The 17,936-nt window shown below is 36.8% G+C and overlaps 1 long non-coding RNA gene across 1 annotated transcript; it reads left to right on the top strand.

Moving 5' to 3' along the window:
- Positions 1 to 9,725: 9,725 nt before the first annotated feature.
- LOC147762751 (uncharacterized) lies at positions 9,726 to 17,402 on the top strand. Its single transcript, XR_015333393.1, has 2 exons — positions 9,726 to 9,902; positions 17,203 to 17,402. It is a non-coding gene; the product is annotated as an uncharacterized LOC147762751 (long non-coding RNA).
- The last annotated feature ends 534 nt before the right edge of the window (positions 17,403 to 17,936 follow it).

Genomic DNA, 17,936 nt, shown 5'->3' with positions numbered 1-17,936 from the left:
ACATGCCACAAAACTTAAGGGTGAAAATGAGTGCTTAATTGGCAGCCAATTTGTTTTGAAATATATGCTTCATCAACCGCCAGCGCGACAAAAGCGTCAAAGGAAAAGAATTCCCGAGAGAATTCCCGAGAGGGAATTGTCATGTTGTATTTTTGCATGTATGCAATCTGTTATGTCCATATCTAAGTATTTTTGGGGTGTTTTATGGTTTGTGTTGTTAGAAAAACTGCTTTTTTTCCGAGTCCACGTATTTACTCCCGTTCACCTCCTGCTAAAATGACCACTCAGCTTCGCGTCCTACACCACTTGACGTCACATGACATCACACTTCCGGCACAATTCTGATCAATTCTGGTCTCCTCCGGTACCCTTTATTGTTATATAAATATATTTCATTGTACTTTTATTGTTATATTTTGAAAGCTTTTTAAAAGAATTTATTTCATCTTGACTTCAAAACTTAGAAAGGCTTATTAAACTTGACTTTCTTTGCCAGTTGATACGTACGAAACATTGATAATTTTTAGAATTCAACATGGCCGTCAATTTGTTTTATGAATAGCAAGAGCCATTTGTTCAAATCAATTGTATTCTTCAGTCCATTGTTCATCATTGCATGTTTATGTATACATCCAAGCAAATTGCGATCACATATTACAACTCTGGAAGTCATTAAAAAATACAAAGACAGATTCCAAACTATAATAAAAAAAGGCAAGGAAACAGCTATAAAACAACAAGTCTTTTATCTGAAATAGACCAATGAATCCAATATAAATACGTATAAAGTAAAAAACAATATACCTGCAGTCAAGACATAGCACACAATAAAACATTCTTTTGTTAAATAATACAAAAACGAAAAGCAATATTTCCATCAATGCTACTCTATGATCAAACCAAACATTAATTGCGGACATTACTTGCGGATATCTCAGTCCTGACAATTAGCCTTTAATTCTAAATCAAAAATTACATTGTAGAATTATTATGAAACGCATTATCATCCTCGTGTGTGCAAAGGAAATCATTATTTTGAAATTAAAAGGAGTTGTCAAATCGATTTTCTTAGGGTTGGATTATTCTTATTCTTTATTATTATTATTATTATTATTATTATTATTATTATTATTATTATTTTATTTTATTTTTATTTTATTTTTTATTTTATTTTATTATTATTATTTATTTTTTTTATTTTTTATTTTTTATTTTTTTTTTTGTAATTTTAATACGTTTAACATCTGGGTGGGTAAGGGCATTTTTTGTTTAATTATGAATTTTATCGTCAATAATCAAGACCCAGAGAGTGACATTCATACCCAGCGGGTGGAGCCCTTGAGGTGAACTATTCTTGACAACGAGGGATAGTTCGGGGATACACGATAGCTACCCATCGACAACATGTAGTTGAATGTTGTTTTTGTAAATATATACTGACAGTCAATGGAAGCTTTGAGGTAGAAATGTATGCATAATTACACTTGTAGGGGAGTTTTTATTATTCATTGTGTATTTATTGATGACTTAATGCTCGGGTAGTTGAGAAAATGGTGAGCTTTCATGTTGTCATGGTTCACTGCACACGGGTTAGTCTTTTTGCAAAAGTGGACCAAATGCACACTGAGCTATATCCAGTGGGTATCTTCACATTTTGAGGTTTGGTTTATATATATATATATATATATTATGCAAGCGTCTCGATTCCATGGCCCCGTATCTCGAAATAGAATCGGTTATGGAATCGAGACACTTGCGCACGTGCGCAACATAGCGAACCTTTCGAGATACGGAGCCCAGGATTGCTACATCAGGTTGCATCACCTGTAGGAGCAGTGTCACGAAACTGAGGGTCCGTGTGACAGAAAGGCCGCCCTCCATATAATATAATGGTTAGGGTTAAGCCTCGGTCACAACCGGCCGTACGGGCTCTTACGGCCTGTTTGCGCCCAAATTTTGTGCAGAATCTCACGTGCCGCGCAAGCTCTTCTTGCGAAATTTGGAGTTCGCAGACAGCCCATAAGCACGTACGGAGGATGTTGGACATGCCCAAAAGATTCTACGAATAATCTGCGAACAGCGAGGCCGCAAACGTAACTTGCTGCACTAACAAGGAGTTCGCGAGAAGTATGCAAGTGAGTCGTGCGTGGTCCAAGACGCACGTCTTAAACAATGAAGGAGCAATTGTCCTTTGCATGTTGATTACGACGCAGCTAACGAACAAATTCGAGAGCACGGCGGAAGTGGAGTATAAAGGGCGTGCTCACGATGCACGCTCGTGTCTCGACAAATGACGTCGCTTGTGCCTCGTGTACAACACTTCAAAAATTTCGAAATTTGCTTCTAATATCAGCTTCTAATATACCTCCAAAAGGCAAGGAAAAGAAGCTAAGAGAACAGAAAAGAAGGAAGGAGGAAAAAGAAAGAAGGGGGAACAGGAGGATAAATGACGTACGTGGTCAGTGCGTCAATACAAGCGTGTGAGGCAAGTGTGAACCAAAAGGAAATTATTTTCGCCGTTCTTGCATTCTTTTCATAAATGGTGAGTGCGTGCCAGGTACGCAGGTAGCAAGACAAACTCAAGAAATGAGTACATCTTGCAATTAGCGTCCCTGCTTTTTACGTGGACCCTGCGACTCCCAAGGCAGACTTGAGCCCTTCCATTGCAAACTTTCCTCTAGCTCTACGAACTCCACGGCCTCCACTGCACCCAAAATTCGCAAGGGTCGTACGATCCTAAATTCGTACGTCCGGTTGTGACCGAGGCTTTATTTTGACCTACGTAGGTCAAAATCTAGGGCGACGCTCACATGTACAAATGAATGGGAAGCGGACTCTCTGTCGTGGGGGACTTTCTGGTACATGACACCGGTTTTGCCATGCCTGTCGTACAGCACAAGAAGCACCTGCGGATGTGATTTTAATCAGACTAAATATGAAAAAAAAACTAGTTTTGCAGTTTTAATCACTTTCTGCAATATGTTTTTTTTTTTTTTTTTTTTTTTTTTTTTTTTTTTTTTTTTTTTTTTTTTGCTAAATGTTTTGGGCTTAAATGTATTCACTAGTCCTGCTGTGCTTTTCTGATAGGATAAACGTTTAAAGGCGACTTCTGGTCGTTTTTCTATTTTCCTTCCTACATTGACGGCACTATTGAAATTATGTAAGGAAGTAGCAACCAAACTTATTTTGCTTCTCGACATGAAGAATAAGGGACTACAAATTCTGGTACTGTCTTACACTTTGCAGTGTCAACGCAAATATCGGCTATTGAAGTTTTGCACCACAAATTCCTGACCTCTGGTGAAACTGTTTAGATAATGTCCAGTTTGCATTGTTCAGCCTTTGTAAAACTACATTACTAGATGATATTCGAAAGTGTAGCTGGCTACAATAAAGTCATGTAAATATTGCAAATGTGTTTTCAACAATAATCTCCTAAATAAATTTTCTTACCTTTCATTTCTGTTTGTCCAATCACCTTTCCGGATACTATGTGCTTGATTGTGTAGTTATGTCCGGAGATTGTTCCCTCTATTTCTGACAAGATTAGTGCTGTCAAACGTTTTTTTTTTTTTTTTTTTTTTTTTTTTTTTTTTTTTTTTTTTTTTTTTTTTTGTCAATATCTTAAGTTGTCACGCTAGGTAGAAGCTACTACTCTTTACTATTCTTTCATCTTATTTATGAACCACTTTCCAGTTGATTTCCGCGCCGTTTCTATTCGTTTTTCTCTTTACCTCTTTCAATCTGGAGCAGCCTTCTCTCCGTTTACATTGCATGGAGTTGTATAAGTACATATCAACATGCCAATCAACTCATTTACTCTACAAAACACTCCCCGCTCCTCACTCACTCGTGGCTGTCAATTACTAGCATCACACGCCGTAAATAAACAAGCAGAAATTATTTTCTTGGCCAAATAATAAACATGGGTCAAACTTTTTTTTCCTAAAATTGCGGGTGTTGCCTTAGTTCTTTTGAGTAGCACATTTTTTATTCTGCAAGTTTATGATGAAGATCCACTGGTCACTTTTCTAAAATATACAAAAGAAGAATTTATTTTGTATTTAGAGTCCTTACTGACGTTATTGGTAAAATTCGGGTAAAAGAAAATGAGGAGGTTACAGAAGATATGGGGGCACTTCGCAGGGTGTTTCCAAACTTCACGTGGCTTTTACGAGACGTCTATTTGAAGTTAGTCCACCCTGACACCGGAGAGGAAATGACACCCTCTGACTACGTGAAGGAAGTGGTGAGTTTACACACCTTTGATGGCGAGTGCCCACCCTCTTAATTTAATTTTTTATATCCAAATTGAAAACAGAAAATAATGCATAATGCATTCATTTTTATCACACTTAATCATCTCGATGGTCATTCATATTTCATATCTGCACAATTATTTAACAAGTTTTTTTTCTACCAGGTTTTCAGGAAATACACACGGGGAAAGGAAGAAACAGACCAAGAAAAAGTAGGAGGGGTCATACTGAGGGCTTTTGAACAGGTGGAGGCATTTGTTCTCCCTAGCCCAGGAGATGAAGATGTTTTGGAAGATATTGCAGCAAATACTGATGATATCAGACCAAAATTCAATGAGAGAATGGGAGAGTTTATAGAATACATCCTGTCTGCTGTAGAATGCAAGAAAGGGATAGCTGTAAACTCTAAGATAACAGGTACGGTGTTTCCTTGGATTGATCTGTTCACCCCCTTTTAAAAAAGGTGCACGATTAATGCCATCATTGCAAATTGGTCTCAAATTTAGGTTTTAGGGTCACCCTTTTTCACATTTTGTAGGAGATCAGCTTGCCACAATGTTGCAGCACTATGTTGAAGCTGTGAATGATCCAGACGGTGTACCTGTCATAAAGAGTGCCTGGGATGCTAGTGTAGAGTTAAGGCACAAAAAAATACTGGGAAACATGGTGGTGAAGTACAACACGGAAATGGAGGTACGAGAAATATGTTATGTATGTTTAGTTTACATAATCAAAAGTATCAATTAAGGACAAACACAAGTAAATTTATGGTGCTTGATATTTGGTCGTTGTCGGCAACATTTATTGAAAGGTCCTGTAATAAAATAATTGACGTAATTTATTAGGTAACACTCAAAAGCTTTTGTTTATAACAATTGCGTGATATTTAGACTTGAAAAATTCTCATTAATAACAAGTATGAAAACAAATAGTACAAGTTTCAATCTGTGGTCTTGCAAAGAGGCGAATATTTTGATTTAGCCAAAAGACGCTTTGAAGAATTCAAGCCAAAATTATGTAAGCCAAAAGGGGTGGTAGTGAAGCACAAAGCCAAAATAATTCCTCAAACCAAACACAGAGACTTGGCATTTAATATGGAATATCAGATGCCGTGGACCGCATCAGAGACCATCTCTTGCCGCAGTCCAACGCCACACAGACTGTAGTCAGTACAGAAACTGGACAATGGCAATGTGGAACCAGTTCTTGACTGACGAGTTCTGGTTTTGTTTGTCACTTCGGATGGAAGGGTTCTCATAAAAAAACAAAATGATGAACTGTTCTCTGATGAGGCAATGTTTGAACATGGCCAATTTGGTCGGCCAGTTGTTATGCCTTTGGGAAGATTCCAGGACAGAACTCAAGGTGATTGACGGAAATCTGACTGACCATCGATACAGAGGTCCTAAGGACAAGTGTTGTGCAATCCATGCACCAACATCCCACCCTACGCTTGCTCCAGGAGAACAACGCCCGTCCCCATACTGCCAGGAGAGCACAGGCGAACCTGCAGCAGGAGCAGATCCAGACTCTCACGTGACCAGCTTTTATCCTGACGTTTCTTCCATTGAGGATGCCTTGGATGAACTGGGAAGACGACTATATAACCCCCACCCACAGCCTGCCACCGTCATAGAGTTAAGAGAAACACTAATGGAAAAGTGACGAAGGATACCCCAACCCGAATTCGAGGTCTTGTACGGTCATGGGATGGAGGGTACTAGCCTGTATTGCAGCCGGGGAGGTTACTGAACCATATAATACTATTTATGCATCATAATTGTATAAAAAGTATATAAAAACCGTAGGTATAAAAAACTAACACACACATACAGAGAGAGAGAGAGAGAGAAAAACGAACAAAAGTCAGGCTGTTTCGTCCGTGGCTTATTTTGCCCGAGGCCTCTTGATGCTCCATTAGGTCTAGAAATAAGCATGCTATTCCATTTTGATAGTGTGATATATTGTGAGTGTATTAAATTCCAAATATCCCAAAGTAATTACTTTTTAATTAGTAAACTCCCTATACCTTGCCATTATGACATGATTTGAAAACTTAGACTGGAATATTTTCCTACCAATGAGGTGTTGGGCAACCGACAGGAACAGTCAAATGGAACCATCCTTTCTTGTGACGCTGGCTTTTAGGAGAGCGGTTAAATGAAACTACATGGAGATCAGTTAAGTAAAACTACATTGTAGTGCACAATATACTCTTATCTCGACCTTACCATAATAGCCTCGAAACTAATGGTGATTTCGCTATTGGCGCACGGTCGCGATTTGCGAGGCTTTCGAGATATGGGATAGCGTTGTTTACAATGTATTTCTTGCGGAATTTTGAATCTCAAAGGAAGAGTTATTATTGCTTTAACCAAATAACAGATTCACACTTTGAACTCCCTGTACCCTAAGTCCTCGGATAACCCCAAATGTACGTATGCTACTCCTGATTTATATTTATAACTTTTGCTTTAATAAACTGTCAAATTCTTCCAACATACAAACCACTTACATTACGGGAAGGAAATTTAAATTGAATTTTTTTAAATTAAATTGTGGTGTTTACCTCACTCTTAAGTATGAGGATAAGTTAAGGACAACAAAAACTTAACAACATCTAATAGAAAAAAATTGCCCTCATCACCCCTTTAAACTCAATCATTAAAGCTTAAGCTTCTGCAATGCCATACCTACCTCTAACAATTATAATAAGATTATCTTAAGGAAGTATCAAAAACAGTCATGACATACGGGGTTATAGTGAATGAAACATTGTTTCTATAATCTTTACTTTGCTACTTAATGGTTATCAAAAGATAATGACGCATTTTCAAACACACACAGCGAAAGAGAAAGGGAAACTTACATATGTAGCCCCATTCCCTGATGAAAGTGTCTTGTGAGACGTTAAAATATTGTAGTGGTAATACAGGTAACTCTAATTGTTAACTGTCATTAAAATAACTTGTGATTATTATTACTTACTGGTGATGTCTATGTCTGGTTTTCTGATTTAAATTTCATTAGTTTGAAAAATGGTGTGATGAAATAACTTTGAAAGCTGAACACTATTATAACCATATAATTTTTTTCATTATTTAGAAAGCAATCACCAAGGCCTGCCTCAGAGAATATGAGATCTTCCCTATAGAAGAAAGAGATGATGACCCTAAAAAGTAAGATTTAAGCACCTAAACTTGATTAAATTATATATGTAGATGCCACTCTAAAGAACATTCAAGTACAGTCTTAGTTTTTCTACACCTTTTAGAATTATTATGAAAGATTCAATAAATGCGTGTGGTACCGGTGTCACGAACAACTGCATATTCTAATTGCTTACATGTATGTACCCAGCAACTAGAAGAAACGCAACTCAAACAGGATATTGAATGTTTCTTCTTTTCAGAACAAGCTTAATGAGCATTCACGATGCTGTGATGGACAATGTTCAGAACGAGTTAAAGAGGCAACTTCAGTTATTTGGATTAGATATAGACATAAAAGATTTGAACGAGCGTCTTTTCAATGATTTTAATGCAAGGATAGGTGAGGAAAACGAATATGTTAGCATAAAATATCTTATATAAATTGCTTATTCCTGCCAACAATTGGGCAATGATCCTGTTCTCAAATAAGAGACGGCTAAACGTTGTCAAAATTAAGTGAGTGACACGTAGGGGTAACGAGAGCTGGTAAGATGTGTCTTCCCAATTTTCTTCCTCTGATCGACAGGATAGTGGCCAATGCACCCCATGTAATTCATGGTATGAGGTGAATTGGCTACTATGGTGTAGGCGAGCTGACAGTGGTCATTGGGAACCTTATTGCAGGGTTTTACATCTCAGTACTGAAAAAAAAACTTAAGGAATCTTGTTGAGAATATATTTAGGGGCCAAGAATACCCATCTATGTTTCAGCATGATAAAACTAAGTGCTACACGTGCAGCCAATTTAATAGTAGGCTGGTTATATGCGAATCAGTCAGATCCATACCCCCATTGGCCAGCTCAATTCCTAGATCACAGCCTGATGAAGAATGTGTGGGATATCCTTAGAAATGGATAAGTGAGGGATCACCCTACAAAAAACCGAGCTTATACTATCTTAATACATTGTATGTGGAACGCCATCACTCTGCAAACGCAACTTTTTGACACCTCGCACAGACGCGTCGGGTGTGTCCTCCAACCCAGAGAATACTGTACCAAATACTATCATTTGGCTTTGATATTTGTACGATGGACAGCTTATTCATTGGTTGTACAATCAATTAATTTAAAAAAAATCGTTTTAGAAGATGGATAACAGCATTGGTTCATCACATTACGCATTGTATTAGGGTTGGCCCTTTTTTACGAGGTTAATATACCAATAAGACGTGGTAGGTTGGAAAATCATTTCGTTTTTCAAAGATATTTAAATAAAACAACTGCTACAAAATGTATCATTCATTCAGTGCCAGCGTTGGCGATCATGTCTCTCCACACATCTCAGTCCCGAGTGGCTCTCAGCAAGTCAACTCTCGTCTCCAGTCCCATCCATTTTTTCCCGTTGTCTTCCGCGGCTTCTTTTCCCACTGATTTTGGCTGTAGTGATCACATGCTCGAGACCCCCATTCCTCATAATGTGGCCGAAAAAATTTGCTTGTCGTTTTCGAATTTTGTTAAAGAGCGATCTTTTGGCGTCTGCATCTTTCAACACATTTGTATTTGTTTTTCTATCAGTCCAAGGTATGCGCATCATTCGTATGTAAAACCAACAAACTGTATAAATGTTTTAACATTAAAATGATAATTTGGTAACCATTGCTATCAACTCTTGGTCAACTTTCAAATATTTCAATTTAAGTAAATATGTTTGAAAAGAGTTTTTTTTCCCCATACATTGTAGTTCAGAGGCAAACAAACGAAACTAAGGAATATGGAGATATCACCGGTGGGGAACTGCTACATTACCTGCAGGAGAACCGTGACAGGTCTCGTCGTTACTGTGAGAAGGTATTCAAGGAACTCCTGGATGGATTGAAACAACGCCTGAGCCCAATACCCGATGGCTACACAGGGGAAAAACTGAAATCAGACTTAGACCGACTAAAGGAGTCTTACCTGCAGCAGGCTATAGGACCCATGAAGTTGGATGTGCTGCGTGAGCGGCTGCAGTCATCCGATATGACTGAATTCTTCGAAATGTGCAAAGTAGGCCCCCTATGTTACTCCTAGAATGCCATGGGAATTGGGTAGCATTGATTTTATGGTAGCTTACCCTGGGAATTTGATGCTTTATATATAGTAACGATGAGTTGAGACGTCATCATTGTGCAAAAGCCCCAGGTTGATTCTATTTAATGACATTATGAAATTCTGTTTTACACTGTAAGTTATAAGTTATGTGAAACAAAATCCTGTGCACACCTATTTTTATCAGTTGTTATTTACAACTCCCATTGTGTTACAGGAAATCTGTAGATTAGAAATGGAAGAGGTTGCAGCAAAGAGGCAAAGAGACATCTTGGAATTGAATGAAAAGGAAAATCAGCTCATGCAGAAAGTAGCACAAGACGAAAATCTGAGGCAAATGAAAGAACATACAAAGACGACAGAAAGATTATTTGAAATGTTCCAGGAAAATCTCGAAAAGGTTAGGAAGTTTAAAAAGAGTACTCTTGCATCCAGGGCTATCCTCCTATGTGAACATAGTAGGTTAAGGGCATATACATGTACCCTGATAGCTTGAACTTCGCAAATACGATATATTATATTGAGGCTTTTATTTAAGTCAACCCCGTCGTAATTGCCTTTTTGTCCATGTCTTGATATTTACGCAGTTAAAACTCTTCACCGACTTGCATTTCTATGACTGACACTGCACTATCAGTGGTTTGCCGTTGCTTTCTGTCCGTTGACTTTCTAGAGATTACCTATGGAGTCTTCCGTTTAATTTAGCAACGGCTGAATCCTGCTGTGACCTTGAATTAGACCTTTAAAGTGTGTTTATTACCTTGGACCTAAATAGAGAAGGACAAGAAACGCGGCATCTTCCTTTGAAGCTATGTGCGTTCAGGTAAACATTCGCCTATTGTCTCACATAATCTGTTTTGATAGCTCCACGGGCGTCTGAACAGCTTATTATCAAGGTAGCGCGCGCTGTGCTTCAGTGCATTTCTATTGTTTCTCTGCATTGATAACGCAATTTCTCGCAGTCCCTCGTGGTTGCTATGATACAGCATTGCCGCCATCTTGCAGTTGCGAGCACACAGGTTTCCGTCAACACGTGGAAATTTATTGAGGGGTTTTTGGCATTTTTCCCCGTTACCTCATAAAAACGGGGTGTGAAGTTTGTCTTCAATACCTGCTGCCTTTCCCTGTCCGTGAGGTAGTCTCTGACAGGACAGGAATACGCACCCAACGACCGGAAATCTCATTCCTACATGTACCAGTAGCTGTGACACCCCGGAAGATCAATCAAATTTACACAAGAACTGACTGCTGGTGAATCGGACAAATTAAAAATGGACCTTTTTAGCATGTTTGTGAAATTATATATTACCATAGGGGCCACTCATTTCGCAGACAGCTTAAAGAAAAGTACCAAGAATCTGTGTCTGCATCTACGAAAGAAAAAGGATTGAGAAAGTCTCTCAAAAGGAAGAGTAGAATTACAGCTTGAATTATTACCTAGATTTTCAACAAACAGACAGTATGATCTTGTGCATTTATAACATTTGGGTTTTTTTCACTTAGCAATTAAGATCTTAATTAGAAATTTCATCTAGGTTTACATTAATTTTAATTAGTTATTTAAGAGTCCGATTTGTCGTATTAGTTTGGTAGAAAATAATACACCAGGTACCAAAATATGGCTTTCTGTTTTCAGTAACTGAAAAGCAGTCGTAATTCAAGAACTTATTATAAGTATTTATAATATTTGTTTTTTTCATTCAGCAACTATCTTTCATTTATATTTCGCTTAATTTTTCATTAAAAGTTACCCGTTTACAATATGAGATTAATTTCACCAATACTGATCTTATGGTAATAAAAAATGCATATATTTGATTAAAAAAATCTTCTTTTTATTTCTTTTCACTTCCTTTTTTTTTACACAACTTTAAATAATAAAAGATTTGACAAATAAGACGCATATCACTGCAAGAGGGTCAATATCAAATGTGAGTATAAATTTTATCAGGATCAGATTTTTTAAACATGTAGTTAGTGTATTCTGAGGTAATTGAATATGCAATTTCAATCAAGCAAGAAAAAACTGTCTAAACATATAATCCATGTTTTTTACATTTGATTTTTTTTCATTATAAGATAGGAAATATAAAACAACTTGAGTACATTCCAATATTTATTATTATAAAAGTAAACATTAAAATTTTAAAATGCTTGTTACAAAGCTAGTGATGATGAATATACAATACATGTGCAGTTTTCCTGTCTTGTCTCTTTTTGTGAAAGTCATGTTGGAGTTCTTTCCTATTTGTATCCAAGTAGTATTAACTTATTTATAAAAGGTATAAACTAATTTCTCATTGACCTATGTGAATTACTGTCCAAATATTTAATTAGTGAGTCTCCTCTTGGGCAATGGTGCATTGTCCAATTTTAACTTTCCGACATCTTGTGAGAGAATCTGGAAGAGAATAAGAATGTTTTTATCACAAACTACTATAAATGACAATTGCCTTTTTTACTTCTACTTGGACATTTGAGCCACAGGTAAGCCTTATCAAATGCATCTCAAGATTCTACCTGTCAGGTAGATTTTCCCTCTAGTTAAATTTACTTCCCTTGTTAGGCATGGACTTTCTAGATCATTATCAGCCAGGTAACTAAGCCGTCTGGCCCTTTGATGATTTGATAAAGCCAGCTAGGTGCTATCCAAAGGCATGTCTCAGGATTATTTCAAAGATTTCAAGCACCTGATAACAAGGTAATGCAATGTAGCAAGGCAATTACAGAGGTGAGACTTATCACAAATGTGATCAAGATCTACTTTTTTGACCATTACCCGAGTAAATATAATCATGAACTTTGCATGTGTACCTGTCCACATATACACTTTCACTATAAGACCAATGAGGGTGTTTGTCAATCGTCTTTATTCTGTTTAGGGAATCCAATTTAAAAATGAAAAACTAATAATTATTATTCTCAAACTGGAGCAGACTTTAGCCGGTCATGTGAATATACATATATACTTCAGAGTAGAGTTAATGTCAACTTTGATAAAAGGATATTAAAAGGCCCACAGGTGCGTTTTTTGTGTGTCACAATTGCATGGGTGGTGCCATATTGCAATGATAGCCCATATTAAGAGTTAAAAAAATAATAATTATCATTCTCAGACTGGAGCTGACTGGAGCCGGTAATGTGTAAATATATATATACTTTCGAGCAGTGTTAATGTCAACTTTGATAAAAGGATATTTAAAGAATCACAGTTGCGTTTTTGTGTGTAACAATTGCATGTGTGGTGTCATATTGCTATGATAGCCCATATTGAGAGTCAAAAAAATAATAATTATCATTTTCAGACCGGAGCTGACTGTAGCCGGTAATGTGTAAATATATATATACTTTAGAGCAGTGTTAATGTCAACTTTGATAAAAGGAAATTAAAAGGATCACAGGTGCGTTTTTGTGTGTCATAATTGCATGTGTTGTGCCATATTGCAATGATAGCCCATATTGAGAGTTATAAAAATAATAATTATCATTCTCAGACCGGAGCTGACTGTAGCCGGTAATGTGTAAATATATATATACTTCAGAGCAGTGTTGATGTCAACTTTGATAAAAGGATATTAAAAGGATCACAGGTGCGTTTTTGTGTGTCACAATTGCATGTGTGGTGCCATGTTGCAACGAGAGCCCATATTAAGAGTTAAAAATATTAATTATCATTCCATAATGCGGGCTCACTTAAGCAAGTAACATAAACCTATACATATAGTACACAGCGGTGTTGATGCCACCTTTATCTAAACCGTACGTAAAAAATACCAGACCTAAAACGATGTCGGCGAGTCGAATAAATCGGAGAGGAATTGCGTCATTTCAATTCAAAACACGATTTGAGGTTAAATTATTGCCGCATCTATGGCTAATCCTTTACATAGAGGTAAAATTTCGAGACTAGAAATATTTTTCTATCGGATCATTGCTAAAGACAAGTATTCGACACCGCAGTTGTACAATTTTAAACACTCATTTTACGGCAACAAACACGATTGCCTTCACCATATTGGGCATTTTGAATTCCTCCATGAACAAACATACCTTATTCTCATCTAGCATCCAAAATAGCAAAAGAAATTGTACTTACATTTTTTCTCTATAAGTGTCTTGACTCATCCACCCGAACGTTTTCCTCGCGTTATCACCAGCTACCTGTCCAAATGACACAAAATGTCATCAACAGCCGCGATATGCTCGCTACCTGTACGGGAGGTCACGTGATCCGAACGCACATCGTTTCGCGAAGAGCTCGCGCTAAGCCGATTATCCTTTGATCTTTCTCCGCGTTACTTGTCCTTCTCTATTTAGGTCCAAGTTATTACGTACAAAATGCAGACTTTATACACCTTATCTACAGGGAATCTATGCGTACTAGTGCTAGTGGCTGCTGGGTATCTTTCAAAAGTCCGACCTTCGGGTTTTTATCCTTATCGGCTTTTATCCTTGTCCCTCATATATTGTGGGATATTTAGCACTACTTCCTGTCCTTTCATGGTGGTAAATAATTATCTATTTATTATGTGGCTCTGTGGATGGAAAAACTTGCTGGCTTAACATGAGAGTGCAAGTTAGGGAGGAGGGAGGTACATGTACCATTCAGATAAAACTCTATTAAGTTATACATATTAACTTACCCGAAAAGTAAGTTGAGAATTGTCTTTTCGGTAAGAAACATACCTCCTGATAGAGGACAGTGATCAAGATAAGCCTAATTGCAACCTTGCATTATAAACTTCTTAATTTACCATCTGTAACTTCTAAAAATTACGGCGAGTCCACCTTTTCCAAGTGCAGTGTGCGGGGGAGGGACGGGGGTTAAAGATAAATTGAAAATATATATGTATGTAAAAAATCCAGGGGGGGGGGGGGGGTAAAATAATGAACTAATATGAAAATTGCATTTTATTCTTGCTTACATCGCGAACGATCTCCCGATGAAAATATGAAAATTGCCTTTTCGTCTAGCTCGGATCGCGAACTATCTCCTGCTGATGATCTTACGCCAACAAAGTCCTCTGAACAAATTTGAAAATTGTCTTCTCGTCTCCCTTGGATCGTGAACGATCTGCTGACGATATTACGCGAACGATTCTCCGCTGAACATATGCCGTGAGCGGGGGAGGGAGAGTTAAAGAAAAAAATGAAAAAAAAATACATTTATTTAATATAAAAAATTCAAAGGGGAGGGGTTTTAAATAATAATCTCCTGCTGACGATCTACCACGAACGAAGTTCCCAAGTCCTTTGAACTAATATGAAAATTGCACTTAATTCTTGCTTACATCGCAAACGATGAAAATATGAAAATTGCCTTTTCGTCTAGCTCGGATCGCGAACTATCTCCTGCTGATGATCTTACGCCAACAAAGTCCTCTGAACAAATATGAAAATTGCCTTTTCGTCTCGCTCGGATCGCAAACGATCTCCCGCTGATGATCTTAGGCGAACAGTACCCTGAACGAATATAAAAATTACCTTCTCGTCCCATTCAGATCGCGAACGATCTCCATGTTTACGAGCTAGGTAAACGTTGAATGGTCTTAAATTGCGCAATGGACATGAATAAAAGAGACGGGTACATTTCCCTTCGAGATAATATATTGATTTTTTTCATTGTGCCTTCCTCATTTAGGACAGTTGTCGAAAACAATATCGGTGTTACAACTGACAAAGAGCCTAAAGACAAAAGGCAACTGAGAACGGGAATCCACATCTAAACCATTTATATTGTGAGTAGCCGCTCGCAGGGGCGCACCATTGTTCCTATCTCGCATTGAGAGCGTTATCGCCAATGATATCCTGATCGTATGATTGTCTTGAATCAACTGACGCATTGCCTTCATGTTTGAGCTGGACAACGCGAACTTTTTAAAAATTATCGAGAGGCGCATTTTCAATTTCGACGACATTTTCAAAGTGTAAAAAAAATTACGTTGGCGGCAAATTGTCTTCCGACAAAATTTTGAAGTTTTTACCGTAATAATAGAATAGTTTTATGCACAAAGCCTTCTATCAGGATACATGAGTACGGAGTTGATTTAAAGGAAACATTTTAAGCCTATATAGTTAATAATAGTTATGTATATCCGCACTTTATGCCGTATATCTTAAGGATTTCCTTGTTATCATTACTATTTTATATATTTGCATTCATGTTTCACTTTTACGACCTCTATTAATATTAAAATTTCAGAAACATTTTGTACATATATATATATATATATATATATATATATATATATATATATATATATATTATTAATGTTTAGCACTTCCTGTGTATGTTCTTGATCACAGACGAATAGGAACGATGCTAGTATGTTTCATAATTATCCTGAAAAAAAGGAAGATTTTCAAGATTAAGACATTTAAACCGAGAATTTACAAAACTTGCATGCCGTGGCACTGCCACAACCTATGTTAAGAATTTTATTTTAATGTATAATAATATTAAAATTGTTTTTAAAAGATATTTTTTTTAGATGAATCTAAAACCAAATTCTCACAGCTGTGGCACTGTCACAATCTATGTTTATGGAACCTTGGGGCTGGAGGGTCCATACATTTATGTATTGATATTAACATGTTGACTAACTACATGTACGATTACATACAATGTGGAATTGGAGCAGGTTCAACACGGGACCTTGCAAAAGAGTCAATCGTTACCTCTGATTAAAAAAAGATGACACCAAAACTCTACCGTGGGATCTTGGACCCTCATTACCCTGTATTGCGTTTTTTAGGAAGATTTTACGTAAATAATGCGATTTTCTCTAATAAACAAGCCCAGTTTGTGCATCCACCTTGAGGCGAGAGCTCTCAGATTTTTATCTTAATGGTACATGTACCTCGCTTCTCCCTAACTTGCACTCTCATGTTAAGCCAGCAAGTTTTTCCATTCACAGAGCCACATTCTGCAGTCAAACGCAGTACAGTTAGTGCTTTCTTTGGGCGTTTGCTTAAAGATGCATACAAAGTCAATTTTTTGTCACAAAAACCAACCAAATACCAGCATATAGTTTCAAGTAGTATAACTAAGAGAATTACCAAAAGGCATTGTTTAATTTTACCCGAAAATGATGTTTAAACGGATTTTTCTGCTGGCATTCTAAACTGTATGCCAATGGGGCAGGAAAGTAGGTCACGAAAGTAGGTTAAATTTACAACCAAAAATTTAAAGAAAGGAGCAGTCTAAAGGTCTTTTATGGCTGATCGAGTGATCTATTCAGTTTATCCCTTGGCATGTCGAATTTATTTGAGTCATATAAGAATCTAGTAGAAGTGGTTTACATGTGTTACTGGGAATCCATGCTCCACCGATGCTCGGTTCGTATGTACCTTTAATGTTTTTTGTAAGCTATTCACTGAAAACGACAATCTATCTAGCTAGAGACATATCTGTGAATATCCGTAAAAATCTATCAGTCGCCCTGGTAGAGGGTAGAAAACTAGGGGGTGCTTCAGATTTTTGATAAGATATTTTAAACTGATGTAAGCCTTCTTGTTTTCAAAGGTGAAAATTGGTGTAATCTAACGTTATGTGTGATAAAATGAAGATGATTATGGTGATTATGAGCTACCCAAAAATACACAGTATATTATTTGATTTTCGTATAGGAATGTACCAAATTATTTTTAAAACATCCCAAATAAAAGTTCATTACATGTTTTTATTCTGAATAATTTAGCTGCAAAGAAGTCGGGAAGAGGACAAGTTAAACTTCGAGAAGAAAATTAAGGATCTGAAGAAAGCTAATCGAGAGGAAAAAACGGAGAAGTTTTCGATAAAAGATTGAAGAACAGCCGGAAATAATGAAGCAAGCAGTGGAACATAAAAAGAAGATGTGCAACATAAAGCTGGAGCATCCACGGCAAGTGTTGAATCTAAAAAATTGCGTTTTTTTAAAGAGTATTTACTGAGGACCCATAAAACATGATTTTAAGAGACATCGGCCATAACAGTGATGTTTATGTGTATGCTAACAAAGTTGCTTTAATTTCAATCATCCAATTATCAATATGTCTTAGTTCTCCATACTTATTTTTAAGTATGGTAACGATCATGTAATAAAATTCTGTCTCTACCGCACATGACATTGAAAAATAGTATTAGTAATGCCTCAAATTAGACAGTATCAGCCTGTGTGGAGACATAGTGAGAGATAATATATGACTATAATCACCAGTAATTGATATTGATGTTTCCTGTATTACTAGAATGAGCCAGTGTTTGGTTTTAATGTTTTCTACACGTAGGGCTCAAGTTTCAGTTATATAATTTGGTAGATTATAATAAATGTTTTTAAACAGTTATGTTATACACATGTAGGGATTTCTAAATGACATTGTTTGCACTGGCGGCAAATTGGTTTTTCTAGTGTTATTAACATTTTTGTTGTATGATATTAATATAATATACTAT

The sequence above is a fragment of the Lingula anatina genome, chromosome 3 (genome assembly GCF_051362555.1).
Source record: "Lingula anatina isolate TDL-2025a chromosome 3, LinAna3.0, whole genome shotgun sequence".
In the NCBI taxonomy this organism is placed as follows: domain Eukaryota; kingdom Metazoa; phylum Brachiopoda; class Lingulata; order Lingulida; family Lingulidae; genus Lingula; species Lingula anatina.
Note: the sequence above shows the minus strand (reverse complement) of the source record. Positions and strands in the feature narration are given on the sequence as shown.